The sequence below is a fragment of the Salmo trutta genome, chromosome 15 (assembly GCF_901001165.1).
Source record: "Salmo trutta chromosome 15, fSalTru1.1, whole genome shotgun sequence".
Lineage (NCBI taxonomy): Eukaryota > Metazoa > Chordata > Actinopteri > Salmoniformes > Salmonidae > Salmo > Salmo trutta.
Window position 1 is genome coordinate 4,359,656 of NC_042971.1, and position 19,137 is coordinate 4,378,792.

Genomic DNA, 19,137 nt, shown 5'->3' on the forward strand with positions numbered 1-19,137 from the left:
TTCATTACTCCAGAAAATGCGCTTCAGCACTTGGCTGCCCCGTTCTGTGAGCTTGTGTGGCCTACCACTTCACGCTTGAGCCGTTGTTTCTCCAAGATGTTTCCACTTCACAATAACTGCATTTACAGTTGACCAGGGAATCTCTAGCAGGGCAGAAATGTGATGAACTGACTTTGTGGAAAGGTGGCATCCTATTACTGTGCCACGTTGAAAGTCACTGAGCTTTTCAGTAAGGCCATTCTACTGCTAATGTTTGTCTATGGAGATTGCATGGCTGTGTGCTCGATTTTATACACTTGTCAGCAACGGATGTGGCTGAAATAGTCAAATCCACAAATTTGAAGGGGTGTCTACATACTTTTGTATATCTAGTGTGTGTGTATATATATATTTTTTTATATATATATATATATATATATATATATATATATATATATATATATATATATATATATATATATACACACACACACACTAGATATACAAAAGTATGTAGAACTGCGCATGTGCAGGCCGTCAATCCAAAGACACTCCTTCGATATAAAGTCGTTTTTGACTAAAATAATAACGTGTCAGTTTGTCTCTTTCACGAAGTTGGAGTAATAACATGTTCAAATACTTAAGACATTGGCTGGAATCTGGGTTTTACCTTTAGATTTAGAGAAAATGTACAACTAAGGAGGAATGTTTCACTTCTGACTTCTCAAACCCCAAATCACAGCATCGGTCTACTTCCTACAGTCTGCTTCCCCAGCGGTCCCGGTAGACTCGGGATGTTGGTCTCTGGGTTTAAGAATTCTGTTATGTCATTTCCTCATGAAGTTGAAAGTAAGTTTGTGGGCTAATGTACAAAAGGGATGTTGAAACTGTGGCGCACATTTCTCTGCAACATTAGAAGTCGGGTAAAAGTATTGATTTGAAGGAAAGACGAGCAGACTGGTAAGTCTAGAAGCTACTTACACACTATTATAAAGTCAGGTCATAGTCAGACATTTAATAGTCAGAGTAGGTTTGATCTATGATCTCTTATCACCATGGGTGTAGTGCTGAGGAGCGCGAGGGAGCACTTTCAATTTGAGAATACAATAAACATTATTCTGATCAAATCTAAATAAATTATATTTAATTACCAGGTAAATGGTAACGTCACTGTTAAGAAAAAAACTGATTTCTACTAAGATTTTAGCACGGTTAGCTGAAGCTGAATAGTCAGAAAAATTTGGAGGGTGGATTTTATGCATCTTCTAAAACAGGGCTCTCCGATCCTGTTCCTGGAGAGATACCATCCTGTAGGTTTTCATTCCTATTCAAAACTAGTCACCTGATTAAAATAATGAGTTGGTTTATAAGATAAATCAGGTTAGTTACAGCTGTGGTTGGAGTGAGACCCTACCGGAGGGTAGCGCTCCAGGAACAGGGTTGGAGTGAGACCCTACCGGAGGGTAGCGCTCCAGGAACAGGGTTATAGTGTAACCCTACCGGAGGGTAGTGCTCCAGGAACAGGGTTGGAGTGAGACACTACCGGAGGGTAGCGCTCCAGGAACAGGGTTGGAGTGAGACCCTACCGGAGGGTAGCGCTCCAGGAACAGGGTTGGAGTGAGACCCTACCGGAGGGTAGCGCTCCAGGAACAGGGTTGGAGTGAGACCCTACCGGAGGGTAGCGCTCCAGGAACAGGGTTGGAGTGAGACCCTACCGGAGGGTAGCGCTACAGGAACAGGGTTGGAGTGTCTAGACTACCTACAAACTATTATAAGGCTATGATCACTTATCATGCTGACAAACCTGATGGTCTCTGTGAACTGATCTGAACAGGTTTAGACTGGTCATCTATGATATGTAGGTTATATACAGTACATTCTCTGTCCTGCTACTGGTAGGACTATAACATTATGTTGATCTGAACAGGTTTAGACTGGTCATCTATGATATGTAGGTTATATACAGTACATTCTCTGTCCTGCTACTGGTAGGACTATAACATTATGTTGATCTGAACAGGTTTAGACTGGTCATCTATGATATGTAGGTTATATACAGTACATTCTCTGTCCTGCTACTGGTAGGACTATAACATTATGTTGATCTGAACAGGTTTAGACTAGTCATCTATGATATGTAGGTTATATACAGTACATTCTCTGTCCTGCTACTGGTAGGACTATAACATTATGTGAACTGATCTGAACAGGTTTAGACTGGTCATCTATGATATGTAGGTTATATACAGTACATTCTCTGTCCTGCTACTGGTAGGACTATAACATTATGTTGATCTGAACAGGTTTAGACTGGTCATCTATGATATGTAGGTTATATACAGTACATTCTCTGTCCTGCTACTGGTAGGACTATAACATTATGTTGATCTGAACAGGTTTAGGCTGGTCATCTATGATATGTAGGTTATATACAGTACATTCTCTGTCCTGCTACTGGTAGGACTATAACATTATGTTGATCTGAACAGGTTTAGACTGGTCATCTATGATATGTAGGTTATATACAGTACATTCTCTGTCCTGCTACTGGTAGGACTATAACATTATGTTGATCTGAACAGGTTTAGACTGGTCATCTATGATATGTAGGTTATATACAGTACATTCTCTGTCCTGCTACTGGTAGGACTATAACATTATGTTGATCTGAACAGGTTTAGACTGGTCATCTATGATATGTAGGTTACATACAGTACATTCTCTGTCCTGCTACTGGTAGGACTATAACATTATGTTGATCTGAACAGGTTTAGACTGGTCATCTATGATATGTAGGTTGTAAACAGTACATTCTCTGTCCTGCTACTGGTAGGACTATAACATTATGTTGATCTGAACAGGTTTAGACTGGTCATCTATGATATGTAGGTTATATACAGTACATTCTCTGTCCTGCTACTGGTAGGACAATAACATTATGTTGATCTGAACAGGTTTAGACTGGTCATCTATGATATGTTAGTTACATACAGTACATTCTCTGTCCTGCTACTGGTAGGACTATAACATTATGTGAACTGATCTGAACAGGTTTAGACTGGTCATCTATGATATGTAGGTTGTAAACAGTACATTCTTTGTCCTGCTACTGGTAGGACTATAACATTATGTTGATCTGAACAGGTTTAGGCTGGTCATCTATGATATGTAGGCTATATCTGAGGTATAGACCTTGATCTGCATATCACTAACAAACTGCTGTTATACATTATAACCTAGTCTACTTTACATGATTTAAAATCTCTTACTTGATGCAAATAAACTTTCTAAATGGATCAAAGATTTCCCCCTCAGATCAATCATGTCCGTTTTAGCCCTTCTGTCTACATTCTCAGATACGTTTAGAAAATAACAGATTGAAAGACAATAAAAAGCCTAATGTTAGTGAATACAAATACGTGTGAGACATGGCCTTGTGTTGCTGTACTGTCTATAACTACCTTAACAGTGACTTCTTCTTCTTATTATTATTATTATTGTTGCTGTACTGTCTATAACTACCTTAACAAACAGTGACTTATTATTATTGACGGTTACCATGGAGATGAAATGTCACAACTACATGTTCATGTCATGCATTAAATCACCTGACTGTTTTTATGTCTGTTAGTAAATGTTTTATTTCTCAAAGAGATAATGAATAAATGAGAACAATTGACAATCAAGAATTAGTTGACACTGTTAACCACAACCAACATGCTGGATCTCTGTTTAGGGGACAGTTCTCTAAAATGAGTCTCTCTGGGGAGAGAGAGGAGAGGGGCCCTGCCTCTAAAAGGAGTCTCTCAGGGGAGATAGAGGAGAGGGGCCCTGCCTCTAAAAGGAGTCTCTCAGGGGAGAGAGAGGAGGGGGGCCCTGCCTCTAAAACGCATCTCTCTGGGGGACATGACACCAAAGCTAAGAGGTAAGATGACAATTTTATGAAGAATGAATTATGTTTATTTCAATAATAAATAGCTACATCTAGACGTTCCGCTAGCGGAACACCTGCTCCCATATCCAATGATGGGCGTCGCGCGAAATACAAAGTCCTCGAAAATCCGAAAACTTCAATTTTTCAAACATATGACTATTTTACACCATTTTAAAGACAAGTCTCTCCTTTATCTAACCACACTGTCCGATTTCAAAAAGGCTTTACAACGAAAGCAAAACATTAGATTATGTCAGCAGAGTACCCAGCCAGAAATAATCAGACACCCATTTTTCAAGCTAGCATATAATGTCACAAAAACCAAAACCACAGCTAAATGCAGCACTAACCTTTGATGATCTTCATCAGATGACACTCCTAGGACATTATGTTATACAATACATGCATGTTTTGTTCAATCAAGTTCATATTTATATCAAAAACCAGCTTTTTACATTAGCATGTGACGTTCAGAACTAGCATTCCCACCGAACACTTCCGGTGAATTTACTAAATTACTCACGATAAACGTTCACAAAAAACAATAACAATTATTTTAAGAATTATAGATACCGAACTCCTTTATGCAATCGCGGTGTCCGATTTTAAAATAGCTTTTCGGTGAAAGCACATTTTGCTATATTCTGAGTAGATAGCCCGGCCATCATGGCTAGCTATTTTGACACCCACCAAGTTTGGCACTCACCAAACTCAGATTTACTATAAGAAAAATTGGATTACCTTTGCTGTTCTTCGTCAGAATGCACTCCCAGGACTTCTACTTCATCACCCAATGTTGTTTTGGTTCCAAATAATCCATAGTTATATCCAAATAGCGGCGTTTTGTTGTGCGTTCAAGACACTATCCGAAAGGTAACGAAGGGTGACGCGCCCGGCGCGTTTCGTGACAAAAAAATCAAAATATTCCATTACCGTACTTTGAAGCATGTCAAACGCTGTTTAAAATCAATTTTAATGCTATTTTTCTCGTAAAATAGCGATAATATTCCGACCGGGAGTCGTTGTTTTCGTTCAAAGACTGAAAGAAGTAAAATGGACTCTTCAAGTGCACGCGCGGCCCAGTCTCATTGTTCTCAGATGACCACTTACCAAATGCGCTACTGTTTTTCAGCCAGAGAGAGCAGTCATCATTCAACATTCTGGCGCCTTCTGAGAGCCTATGGGAGCATCAGAAAGTGTCACGTTACAGCAGAGATCCTTTGTTTTGGATAGAGATGGCAAAGAAGGCCAAGAAATGGTCAGACAGGGTACTTCCTGTACAGAATCTTCTCAGGTTTTGGCCTGCCATTTGAGTTCTGTTATACTCACAGACACCATTCAAACAGTTTTAGAAACTTTGGAGTGTTTTCTATCCAAAGCTAATAATTATATGCATATTCTAGTTTCTGGGCAGGAGTAATAACCAGATTAAATCAGGTACGTTTTTTATCCGGCCGTGAAAATACTGCCCCCTAGCCATAACAGGTTAACAACTCTAAATATCTTTGGCATAGTAGGCATCAAGTCCCTTGCCAATAATGTTGCCTACAACGTTGCATACAATGTTCATTTTCATCGAACACATATTACGCCCGAGATGCCTTCAATTTGCCTAATTTATAGCCACGCCCAATTTAGGATTGTTTTTTAACAACATGATGTTGCGCTCCAAAGGGATATCTTGAAATAACATGATGTAGATAATTAAATAATCAAAAGAAAAACGTGTTTATTTTACACTCTTAGAAAAGAGTATAGAACCAAAAAGGCTTCTATCACTTCCTTCACATATGGAATCACTAAAAGTTATATATATTTTGGGGTTCAGTGAAGAAGAACCTCTAGAGTTCTGATCAACGAAAGGTGAATGTTTTGAGGATGTGAACCCAGCAGCCCTCCAGTGGTCAGATTAATTCCTCCCGTTTTTTCCAGCGCCCGGACCGGGACATAAACCTTTCGACCACAGGTCCAACTCCTGCCACAGGTCCAACTCCTTAGCCGCTGGGCGAAAACCTGAGTTCATCTTCAGAAATAAGCATAAATTAATCTGCCAAAATGAAGACAAAATGCTTTGGAGACATACATGGTATCACTTGTTATACATAAGTATAATACATACATCATTGCCAAAAGCACAAGACATATATTATTTATGGATTTATCATTGACGGATGCTGGCTACCTCTGTCCGGTTCTCCTCTCTTCACTAGATGGACGGTAACTTTAGTGTTTAACCCCTCTGTGTCCAAGGACCAATCTTTTGAATATTATTTCCGGGAGCCTCAAGTAGGCTGGACACATTCCATTTTTAACAATGCTTATTTTCTGATAGAACTAGTTCATTGCATCCGCCATGGAGCCCAGTTTCATAATATTACCTTATGTCCCTAGTTGTGAAGTTATAGCGAAACAACAAGCCTTATTTTAGGTCATTTTTCACCCTGCCAGCTCCTATTAGTTCTATTGAGCACCGTGGCACCATCTCACCTTCTGAACGTTCTATTCCCACTTATACGACCAATTTTCTACTCTGAGACGCTTTGTGGACATGGGCCTAGATCTCAAAATATTGTTATAAAAAAAAAGTAGAATGTTTGTTTAACATAATAATAAAAAATGAATATTACTAATGTAACCTACTTTAAAAACTGGGTTTAGTTGATTGTGTTGTACTGCTCATGTCCGCGTTCTGGAACTGTCCGCGTCCCCGTACAGAACTGTCCGCGTCCACGTCCGGTGTGGCGCCAAGCATATTGTCCAGTTACGTGCAGAGTGGGCTGAGGAAATCTTGGGGAACAACGACAGAGTTTGTTACAGTGTTGAAACGCTGAAGTTTATTGTTCAATTTGCTTTTTGCTTTACGGTCAGGAACAGTATGAGGGTAGACAGATCCTTTTCACTCTCTGTCCTTGTTTCCTTTTGTGGTTCACCTGATTCGTCATCATCATCGAGACGAGGGACAGACGAACGACCTGCTAGCTAGCCAAGCTAGTCGGTACAGCTAGGTAAGCTAGCTAGCTACTCTACCAGCAGCGTCCTAATTATCCTAGCTAGTTGGTACAGCTCGGTAAGCTAGCTAGCTACTCTACCAGCAGCATCCTAGTTATCCTAGCTAGTCGGTACAGCTCGGTAAGCTAGCTAGCTACTCTACCAGCAGCATCCTAGTTATCCTAGCTAGTCGGTACAGCTAGGTAAGCTAGCTAGCTACTCTACCAGCAGCATCCTAGTTATCCTAGCTAGTCGGTATAGCTAGGTAAACTAGCTAGCTACTCTACCAGCAGCATCCTAGTTATCCTAGCTAGTCGGTACAGCTAGGTAAGCTAGCTAGCTACTCTACCAGCAGCATTCTAGTTATCCTATCCTCCCTCTCTCGTTGACGGATGCTGGCTACCTCTGTCCGGTTCTCCTCTCTTCACTAGATGGACGGTAACTTTAATGTTTAACCCCTCTGTGTCCAAGGACCAATATATTGAATATTATTACTCTAGTTAGCTATATATCTCGTATTAGGGCTGTGTTGCTTTTGGGAGAGCAAAACATAGTGACTATAGCAGGTATTGAACCCTGGGTAAATGATCATTACTCAGAACTTCAACCTCAGTATACATGCATGATAAAAAAATAATCTTAATATCTGATATTGGGAGTAAACAACCTCGGAACAGAAAAGACGAGCGCGTCTTCCAGCCCGCCAATAAATTACATCATTCAACCCTCCCGGTTAGTAAATTTACCTCAACATTTTACCTTTAAATTAAATTTACCTCAACATGCCCCTGGCTTGCTCGAGAAGGCAGAGCAGGTTGATGCTGGTTGATGAATTAGAGAATGAATGTACTGGGAAAATACGTTTTTCTAGACCAGAGATGACTGAATTAATGTTCAGGCTTAATGATAATTGTTATATTAATGAAGTGTAAAACATGAGCATAAAAACAGGTAATAATAAACATGAATCATCGTTATATTACTTTACAGTAATCTGTTAAATGCTTTTTCAGTCCTTCCTCTTGCGTTAGCAGTGTGGAAAGGGACAGAAAGAAGCGCGGGGAGTGGTGGTGTATCCAGGGAGAACTAAACTAATATTCTGAAATATAATTTGTGGTCTTATGTTCCCATCTATTGGAATTATGTAGCAACTGCAGAAGTACTGAATAATTTGAAAATTCCTTACTAAAGTTTGGCTGGATAATAGAACGAGTCAAAATTCCCCCAAGGCTGAAAAACGGCTTTAGAACGTTGGCTAAACTGAAACACTAATGCGAGCCCATAGCTAATGAATGGAATGGAACACTAGTGTGAGCCCATAGCTAATGAATGGAATGGAACACTAGTGTGAGCCCATAGCTAATGAATGGAATGGAACACTAGTGTGAGCCCATAGCGAATGAATGGAATGGAACACTAGTGTGAGCCCATAGCTAATGAATGGAATGGAACACTAGTGTGAGCCCATAGCTAATGAATGGAATGGAACACTAGTGTGAGCCCATAGCTAATGAATGGAATGGAACACTAGTGTGAGCCCATAGCTAATGAATGGAATGTAACACTAGTGTGAGCCCATAGCTAATGAATGGAATGGAACACTAGTGCCAGCCCATAGCTAATGAATGGAATGGAACACTAGTGTGAGCCCATAGCTAATGAATGGAATGGAATACTAGTGCCAGCCCATAGCTAATGAATGGAATGGAACACTAGTGTGAGCCCATAGCTAATGAATGGAATGGAACACTAGTGTGAGCCCATAGCTAATGAATGGAATGGAACACTAGAGCCAGCCCATAGCTAATGAATTGAATGGAACACTAGTGCCAGCCCATAGCTAATGAATGGAATGGAACACTAGTGCCAGCCCATAGCTAATGAATGGAATGGAACACTAGTGTGAGCCCATAGCTAATGAATGGAATGGAACACTAGTGCCAGCCCATAGCTAATGAATGGAATGGAACACTAGTGCCAGCCCATAGGTAATGAATGGGATGGAACACTAGTGCCAGCCCATAGCTAATGAATGGAATGGAACACTAGTGTGAGCCCATAGCTAATGAATGGAATGGAACACTAGTGCGAGCCCATAGCTAATGAATGGAATGGAACACTAGTGTGAGCCCATAGCTAATGAATGGAATGGAACACTAGTGTGAGCCCATAGCTAATGAATGGAATGGAACACTAGTGCCAGCCCATAGCTAATGAATGGAATGGAACACTACTGCCAGCCCATAGCTAATGAATGGAATGGAACACTAGTGTGAGCCCATAGCTAATGAATGGAATGGAACACTAGTGCCAGCCCATAGCTAATGAATGGAATGGAACACTAGTGCCAGCCCATAGCTAATGAATGGAATGGAACCGTCTCAGAGCCTGTTTTGACTGGAGTGATGCTTAGAATTCCATTTAGCCTAAATGGCACCAAAAAAAATTATCCCTTTTTATTTTACCCCTACAATATGTTCTTAGGACAAAACTGAAATATAACAACTTGTGTAGAAAGTAAACATCCGTACCTCAATAGTGCCAAGTGTTCTTATGTCTGCATAACGAGGAAGTAGGGAAAAAATGACAACTTCTGACTATTTATGGTCTAGCGTTTGATGACAACGAGATACACTACCCAGCCTTACATAATTCGAAAGAGGAGATTCTCATGATTACCATGGTGTCCGAATTGAAAGAAATCTAAATATACACATTGCGAGATATTTGGCGAGTTAAACCAGCATGCTTCTCCATAGGAAAACAATGGGGGGACCTTAGCGTTCCAAGGCAAAGGTATTTATGGTCTAGTGTTTGATGACAACGAGATACACTGCCCAGCTTTACATAATTAGAAAGAGGAGATTCTCATGATTAAAATGGTGTCCAATTAAAAAAAAATCTAAATAATCACATTGCGAGATATTTAGCAAAATAGACAGACATACCTATACTTCCCTATGGTAAACAATGGGACGACCGCAGAGTTCTATGAGTCATTTTGTTGTTGTTTACATTTGAACTTTAAACAATGTGAGCAGGTCTCCATTACCAACTATAGTGAAGCTGCCAAAGCTGCCATTATAACATAGTACATCAAAATGGGATTAGAACGTTGGGAAGGTGAGTTGGTGCCACGGTGTTCAATATAACTAATAGGACCTGATTATTAGTATGTCCTGTATTTTGGTTAGTGTTGTAGAGAGCTGATTATTAGTGTCCTGTATTTTGGTTAGTGTTGTAGAGAGCTGATTATTAGTATGTGCTGTATTTTGGTTAGTGTTGTAGAGAGCTGATTATTAGTGTCCTGTATTTTGGTTAGTGTTGTAGAGAGCTGATTATTAGTGTCCTGTATTTTGGTTAGTGTTGTAGAGAGCTGATGATTAGTATGTCCTGTATTTTGGTTAGTGTTGTAGAGAGCTGATTATTAGTATGTCCTGTATTTTGGTTAGTGTTGTAGAGAGCTGATTATTAGTATGTCCTGTATTTTGGTTAGTGTTGTAGAGAGCTGATTATTAGTATGTCCTGTATTTTGGTTAGTGTTGTAGAGAGCTGATTATTAGTATGTCCTGTATTTTAGTTAGTGTTGTAGAGAGCTGATTATTAGTATGTCCTGTATTTTGGTTAGTGTTGTAGAGAGCTGATTATTAGTATGTCCTGTATTTTGGTTAGTGTTGTAGAGAGCTGATTATTAGTTTGTCCTGTATTTTGGTTAGTGTTGTAGAGAGCAGATGATTAGTATGTCCTGTATTTTGGTTAGTGTTGTAGAGAGCTGATTATTAGTATGTCCTGTATTTTGGTTAGTGTTGTAGAGAGCAGATGATTGGTATGTCCTGTGTTGGTTGTTGCTGAGAGAGAGAGAGCTTATTAGTATGTCCTGTGTTTGTCAATAGGACACAGTTGTTTTTATTATTGACATTGTTTGTAGTGTTATGTTTTTGTTCCAAGGGGAAAAGGGGAAGGCACCTAGGGAGTGCTTAGGCAAGAGGCCTGCGGGCATACATAACCCATAGTATTTACTGTCTATGCACACTAGCTTAGACCTGTGCGGACCACCCCCTGTATTTTGGTTAGCACACCAGGTGGTGCTAAGTTATGTAAGTAGTGGGTAGGTCACCAGGTGGTGCTAAGTTAGGTCAGTAGTGGGTAGGTCACCAGGTGGTGCTAAGTTAGGTCAGTAGTGGGTAGGTCACCAGGTGGTGCTAAGTTAGGTCAGTAGTGGGTAGGTCACCAGGTGGTGCTAAGTTAGGTCAGTAGTGGGTAGGTCACCAGGTGGTGCTAGTTAGGTCAGTAGTGGGTAGGTCACCAGGTGGTGCTAGTTAGGTCAGTAGTGAGTAGGTCACCAGGTGGTGCTAAGTTAGGTCAGTAGTGGGTAGGTCACCAGGTGGTGCTAAGTTAGGTCAGTAGTGGGTAGGTCACCAGGTGGTGCTAGTTAGGTCAGTAGTGGGTAGGTCACCAGGTGGTGCTAGTTAGGTCAGTAGTGGGTAGGTCACCAGGTGGTGCTAGTTAGGTCAGTAGTGGGTAGGTCACCAGGTGGTGCTAGTTAGGTCAGTAGTGGGTAGGTCACCAGGTGGTGCTAAGTTAGGTCAGTAGTGGGTAGGTCACCAGGTGGTGCTAAGTTAGGTCAGTAGTGGGTAGGTCACCAGGTGGTGCTAGTTAGGTCAGTAGTGGGTAGGTCACCAGGTGGTGCTAAGTTAGGTCAGTAGTGGGTAGGTCACCAGGTGGTGCTAAGTTAGGTCAGTAGTGGGTAGGTCACCAGGTGGTGCTAAGTTAGGTCAGTAGTGGGTAGGTCACTAGGTGGTGCTAAGTTAGGTCAGTAGTGGGTAGGTCACCAGGTGGTGCTAAGTTAGGTCAGTAGTGGTTAGGTCACCAGGTGGTGCTAAGTTAGGTCAGTAGTGGGTAGGTCACCAGGTGGTGCTAGTTAGGTCAGTAGTGGGTAGGTCACCAGGTGGTGCTAAGTTAGGTCAGTAGTGGGTAGGTCACCAGGCGGTGCTAAGTTAGGTCAGTAGTGGGTAGGTCACCAGGCGGTGTTAGTTAGGTCAGTAGTGGGTAGGTCACCAGGCGGTGCTAGTTAGGTCAGTAGTGGGTAGGTCACCAGGTGGTGCTAGTTAGGTCAGTAGTGGGTAGGTCACCAGGTGGTGCTAGTTAGGTCAGTAGTGGGTAGGTCACCAGGTGGTGCTAAGTTAGGTCAGTAGTGGGTAGGTCACCAGGTGGTGCTAAGTTAGGTCAGTAGTGGGTAGGTCACCAGGTGGTGCTAGTTAGGTCAGTAGTGGGTAGGTCACCAGGTGGTGCTAAGTTAGGTCAGTAGTGGGTAGGTCACCAGGTGGTGCTAGTTAGGTCAGTAGTGGGTAGGTCACCAGGTGGTGCTAAGTTAGGTCAGTAGTGGGTAGGTCACCAGGTGGTGCTAGTTAGGTCAGTAGTGGGTAGGTCACCAGGTGGTGCTAAGTTAGGTCAGTAGTGGGTAGGTCACCAGGTGGTGCTAAGTTAGGTCAGTAGTGGGTAAGTCACCAGGTGGTGCTAAGTTAGGTCAGTAGTGGGTAGGTCACCAGGTGGTGCTAAGTTAGGTCAGTAGTGGGTAGGTCACCAGGTGGTGCTAAGTTAGGTCAGTAGTGGGTAGGTCACCAGGTGGTGCTAGTTAGGTCAGTAGTGGGTAGGTCACCAGGCGGTGCTAGTTAGGTCAGTAGTGGGTAGGTCACCAGGTGGTGCTAGTTAGGTCAGTAGTGAGTAGGTCACCAGGTGGTGCTAAGTTAGGTCAGTAGTGGGTAGGTCACCAGGTGGTGCTAGTTAGGTCAGTAGTGGGTAGGTCACCAGGTGGTGCTAAGTTAGGTCAGTAGTGGGTAGGTCACCAGGTGGTGCTAGTTAGGTCAGTAGTGGGTAGGTCACCAGGTGGTGATAGTTAGGTCAGTAGTGGGTAGGTCACCAGGTGGTGCTAGATAGGTCAGTAGTGGGTAGGTCACCAGGTGGTGCTAAGTTAGGTCAGTAGTGGGTAGGTCACCAGGTGGTGCTAAGTTAGGTCAGTAGTGGGTAGGTCACCAGGTGGTGCTAAGTTAGGTCAGTAGTGGGTAGGTCACCAGGTGGTGCTAAGTTAGGTCAGTAGTGGGTAGGTCACCAGGTGGTGCTAGTTAGGTCAGTAGTGGGTAGGTCACCAGGTGGTGTTAAGTTAGGTCAGTAGGTCACCAGGTGGTGCTAGTTAGGTCAGTAGTGGGTAGGTCACCAGGTGGTGCTAAGTTAGGTCAGTAGTGGGTAGGTCACCAGGTGGTGCTAAGTTAGGTCAGTAGTGGGTAGGTCACCAGGTGGTGCTAAGTTAGGTCAGTAGTGGGTAGGTCACCAGGTGGTGCTAGTTAGGTCAGTAGTGGGTAGGTCACCAGGTGGTGCTAAGTTAGATCAGTAGTGGGTAGGTCACCAGGTGGTGCTAAGTTAGGTCAGTAGTGGGTAGGTCACCAGGTGGTGCTAAGTTAGGTCAGTAGTGGGTAGGTCACCAGGTGGTGCTAAGTTAGGTCAGTAGTGGGTAGGTCACCAGGTGGTGCTTAGTTCGATCAGTAGTGGGTAGGTCACCAGGTGGTGCTAAGTTAGATCAGTAGTGGGTAGGTCACCAGGTGGTGCTAAGTTAGGTCAGTAGTGGGTAGGTCACCAGGTGGTGCTAGTTAGGTCAGTAGTGGGTAGGTCACCAGGTGGTGCTAAGTTAGATCAGTAGTGGGTAGGTCACCAGGTGGTGCTAAGTTAGGTCAGTAGTGGGTAGGTCACCAGGTGGTGCTAAGTTAGGTCAGTAGTGGGTAGGTCACCAGGTGGTGCTAAGTTAGGTCAGTAGTGGGTAGGTCACCAGGTGGTGCTTAGTTAGATCAGTAGTGGGTAGGTCACCAGGTGGTGCTAAGTTAGATCAGTAGTGGGTAGGTCACCAGGTGGTGCTAAGTTAGGTCAGTAGTGGGTAGGTCACCAGGTGGTGCTAGTTAGGTCAGTAGTGGGTAGGTCACCAGGTGGTGCTAGTTAGGTCAGTAGTGGATAGGTCACCAGGTGGTGCTAAGTTAGGTCAGTAGTGGGTAGGTCACCAGGTGGTGCTAGTTAGGTCAGTAGTGGGTAGGTCACCAGGTGGTGCTAAGTTAGGTCAGTAGTGGGTAGGTCACCAGGTGGTGTTAAGTTAGGTCAGTAGTGGGTAGGTCACCAGGTGGTGCTAAGTTAGGTCAGTAGTGGGTAGGTCACCAGGTGGTGCTAGTTAGGTCAGTAGTGGGTAGGTCACCAGGTGGTGCTAAGTTAGGTCAGTAGTGGGTAGGTCACCAGGTGGTGCTAAGTTAGGTCAGTAGTGGGTAGGTCACGGGGTGGTGCTAAGTTAGGTCAGTAGTGGGTAGGTCACCAGGTGGTGCTAAGTTAGATCAGTAGTGGGTAGGTCACCAGGTGGTGCTAAGTTAGGTCAGTAGTGGGTAGGTCACCAGGTGGTGCTAAGTTAGGTCAGTACTGGGTAGGTCACCAGGTGGTGCTAGTTAGATCAGTAGTGGGTAGGTCACCAGGTGGTGCTAAGTTAGGTCAGTAGTGGGTAGGTCACCAGGTGGTGCTAAGTTAGGTCAGTAGTGGGTAGGTCACCAGGTGGTGCTAAGTTAGGTCAGTAGTGGGTAGGTCACCAGGTGGTGCTAAGTTAGGTCAGTAGTGTGTAGGTCACCAGGTGGTGCTAAGTTAGGTCAGTAGTGGGTAGGTCACCAGGTGGTGTTAGTTATGTCAGTAGTGGGTAGGTCACCAGGTGGTGCTAAGTTAGGTCAGTAGTGGGTAGGTCACCAGGTGGTGCTAGTTAGGTAAGTACTGGGTAGGTCACCAGGTGGTGCTAAGTTAGGTCAGTAGTGGGTAGGTCACCAGGTGGTGCTAAGTTAGGTCAGTAGTGGGTAGGTCACCAGGTGGTGCTAAGTTAGGTCAGTAGTGGGTAGGTCACCAGGTGGTGCTAAGTTATGTCAGTAGTGGGTAGGTCACCAGGTGGTGCTAAGTTAGGTCAGTAGTGGGTAGGTCACCAGGTGGTGCTAAGTTAGGTCAGTAGTGGGTAGGTTACCAGGTGGTGCTAAGTTAGGTCAGTAGTGGGTAGGTCACCAGGTGGTGCTAAGTTAGGTCAGTAGTGGGTAGGTCACCAGGTGGTGCTAAGTTATGTCAGTAGTGGGTAGGTCACCAGGTGGTGCTAAGTTATGTCAGTAGTGGGTAGGTCACCAGGTGGTGCTAGTTAGGTCAGTAGTGGGTAGGTCACCAGGCGGTGCTAGTTAGGTCAGTAGTGGGTAGGTCACCAGGTGGTGCTAGTTAGGTCAGTAGTGGGTAGGTCACCAGGTGGTGCTAGTTAGGTCAGTAGTGGGTAGGTCACCAGGTGGTGCTAAGTTAGGTCAGTAATGGGTAGATCACCAGGTGGTGCTAGTTAGGTCAGTAGTGGGTAGGTCACCAGGTGGTGTTAGTTAGGTCAGTAGTGGGTAGGTCACCAGGTGGTGCTAAGTTAGGTCAGTAGTGGGTAGGTCACCAGGTGGTGCTAGTTAGGTCAGTAGTGGGTAGGCAGGTAAGATAAGAGAGGGGGCTTTGATATTTACTTTCTTTGCTTTGGGTCCGTCCAGCGCCTTTTCCCCAAATTTACCGTGTGAAGGAATAAATTCCCAGTAAACGATAAATTCTCTGCCTTTTGTCATCCTTACTCACACCTACAGTCCCATACCTCTATACCTCCACCTACAGTCCCATACCTCTTTCACTCCACCTACAGTCCCATACCTCTATACCTCCACCTACAGTCCCATACCTCTATACCTCCACCTACAGTCCCATACCTCTATCACTCCACCTACAGTCCCATACCTCTATACCTCCACCTACAGTCCCATACCTCTATCACTCCACCTACAGTCCCATACCTCTATACCTCCACCTACAGTCCCATACCTCTTTCACTCCACCTACAGTCCCATACCTCTATACCTCCACCTACAGTCCCATACCTCCTTCACTCCACCTACAGTCCCATACCTCTTTACCTCCACCTACAGTCCCATACCTCTATACCTCTATACCTCCACCTACAGTCCCATACCTCTATACCTCTATACCTCCACCTACAGTCCCATACCTCTATACCTCCACCTACAGTCCCATACCTCTTTCACTCCACCTACAGTCCCATACCTCTTTCACTCCACCTACAGTCCCATACCTCTTTACCTCCACCTACAGTCCCATACCTCTATCACTCCACCTACAGTCCCAAACCTCTTTCACTCCACCTACAGTCCCATACCTCTATACCTCCACCTACAGTCCCATACCTCTTTACCTCCACCTACAGTCCCATACCTCTTTACCTCCACCTACAGTCCCATACCTCTATACCTCCACCTACAGTCCCATACCTCTATCACTCCACCTACAGTCCCATACCTCTATACCTCCACCTACAGTCCCATACCTCTATACCTCCACCTACAGTCCCATACCTCTATACCTCCACCTACAGTCCCACACCTCTTTACCTCCACCTACAGTCCCATACCTCTTTACCTCCACCTACAGTCCCATACCTCTATCACTCCACCTACAGTCCCATACCTCTATACCTCCACCTACAGTCCCATACCTCTTTCACTCCACCTACAGTCCCATACCTCTTTCACTCCACCTACAGTCCCATACCTCTTTACCTCCACCTGCAGTCCCATACCTCTTTACCTCCACCTACAGTCCCATACCTCTATACCTCCACCTACAGTCCCATACCTCTTTCACTCCACCTACAGTCCCATACCTCTATCACTCCACCTACAGTCCCATACCTCTATCACTCCACCTACAGTCCCATACCTCTATACCTCCACCTACAGTCCCATACCTCTATCACTCCACCTACAGTCCCATACCTCTATACCTCCACCTACAGTCCCATACCTCTTTACCTCCACCTACAGTCCCATACCTCTATACCTCCACCTACAGTCCCATACCTCTATCACTCCACCTACAGTCCCATACCTCTATACCTCCACCTACAGTCCCATACCTCCTTCACTCCACCTACAGTCCCATACCTCTATACCTCCACCTACAGTCCCACACCTCTATCACTCCACCTACAGTCCCATACCTCTTTCACTCCACCTACAGTCCCATACCTCTATACCTCCACCTACAGTCCCATACCTCTTTACCTCCACCTACAGTCCCATACCTCTATACCTCCACCTACAGTCCCATACCTCTATACCTCCACCTACAGTCCCATACCTCTATACCTCCACCTACAGTCCCATACCTCCTTCACTCTACCTACAGTCCCATACCTCTTTACCTCCACCTACAGTCCCATACCTCTTTACCTCCACCTACAGTCCCATACCTCTTTCACACCATCTACAGTCCCATACCGCTTTACCTCCACCTACAGTCCCATACCTCTATACCTCCCCCTACAGTCCCATACCTCTTTCACTCCACCTACAGTCCCATACCTCCTTCACTCTACCTACAGTCCCATACCTCTTTACCTCCATGGGAGTTGAGTTGTAGCAGGGTGTTGTGTTCCCTCTTCCTAGAGGCGTACGTAACAGCAGCATAAGACCACGAAGCATCAGTTATAGGCAACAAGCAGCAATATGATTAACATAAAATAGCATGCAACCCCAGACTATATGTCCCATGATTTTCTAAAATGGTCACACTACTTTAGTTAGCTATATATCTCGTATTAGGGCTGTGTTGCTTTTTGGAGAAAGCAAAATAGTGACTATAGCAGGTATTGAAGGCCGGGTAAATAATCACTAGTCAGAACCTCAACCTCAGTATACCAGCATTATAAAACATCATCTTAATATCTGATATTGCGAGTAAACAACCTCGGAACAGAAAAGACGAGCGCGTCTTCCAGCCCGCCAATAAATGACATCATTCAACCTCCCAGTTAGTAAATTTACCTCAACATTTTACCTTTAAATTAAATTTACCTCAACATGCCCCTGGCTTGCGCGAGAAGTCAGAGCAGGTTGATGCTGGTTGATGAATTAGAGAATGAATGTACTGGGAAAATACGTTTTTCTAGACCAGAGGTGACTGAATTAATGTTCAGGCTTAATGATAATCGTTATATTAATGAAGTGTAAAACATGAGCATAAAAACAGGTAATAATAAACATGAATCATCATTATATTACTTCACAGTAATCTGTTAAATGCTTTTTCAGTCCTTCCTCTTGCGTTAGCAGTGTGGAAAGGGACAGAAAGAAGCGCAGGGAGTGGTGGTGTATCCAGGGAGAACTAAACTAATATTCTGAAATATCATTGTGGTCTTATGCTGCCATCTATTGGAATTATGTAGCAACTGCAGTAGTGCTGAAAAATGTGTTATTCCTTACTAAAGTAGTAATTACTCAGAATTGCAAAATATAACATTTTTTTGTTCCTTTTACCACTTATAATAAAATAAAATGTTTACAGCATAACAAACAATTAAACTGACATAAAACAAAAACACCATACATTTAGTTGATTATATATATAAAAACTATTTATTTAGATGGGTGACATTATCTGCTCTGTAGACAAAGAAGAGCTCTCCAGTAGGTACCAAAACATTCAAAGGCCCTTTTTCTCAAAAGTGAGGTTACAAGTTTATCATCTTTCAAAGCAGAATTACTTTCCCATTGTTCCTCAACTGTGGTGTTTGATATACCATTTTCTAGCTCTGAGTCTCTACTTTTATCCAATGTAAAAAACACAATTTTGCTACATAAGATCGAAACGGTCGGTAACGTTTGAGAGTGAGGCAGATATATGGCATTTTGTAAACAAATATTATTATGTGTCTTTGAAATGAAACCATGAAGTGATAGATTTTAAACAAATACATGTCTGTCATTGAACAACCCCATGCCATGATTAGATAGTGAAAAAACACACCTCTATAATAATTTCTTTAAACAATAAAAGCTAATTTACCAACATTTCTGAAAATGGATATATAGTGGTTTGGAATGAAACTCTTCTTATGTTTCCCCATCTGAGCTCAGAGTATATGAGAGATGTAATGTTTGTCTCTGTTCTGTTGAAGTCCAATCAAGCAGGAGAGACCAGCCTCCCCTGTTCCCAGCTGTGTGTCGATGAAGAGTGACCGGTCTATGAAGCTACCTACAGAGTTTAGAGAGGGAGACTTTTCTACTGAACAAAGGTAAGAAGAACTCATGGGTCATGGTCAGTGAGTTAAACAACACTGTCTCTAGTCATTTCTCCTCTCCCATTTTCCC

The 19,137-nt window shown here is 43.5% G+C and overlaps 1 protein-coding gene across 1 annotated transcript in view; it reads left to right on the plus strand.

The window, feature by feature from the left end:
• Positions 1 to 19,137, plus strand: part of LOC115149696 (ribonuclease inhibitor-like) — a gene marked incomplete at both ends in the record, with an annotated part of 111,891 nt that overhangs the window by 75,901 nt on the left and 16,853 nt on the right. The gene's annotated exons all lie outside the window — the stretch shown is intronic.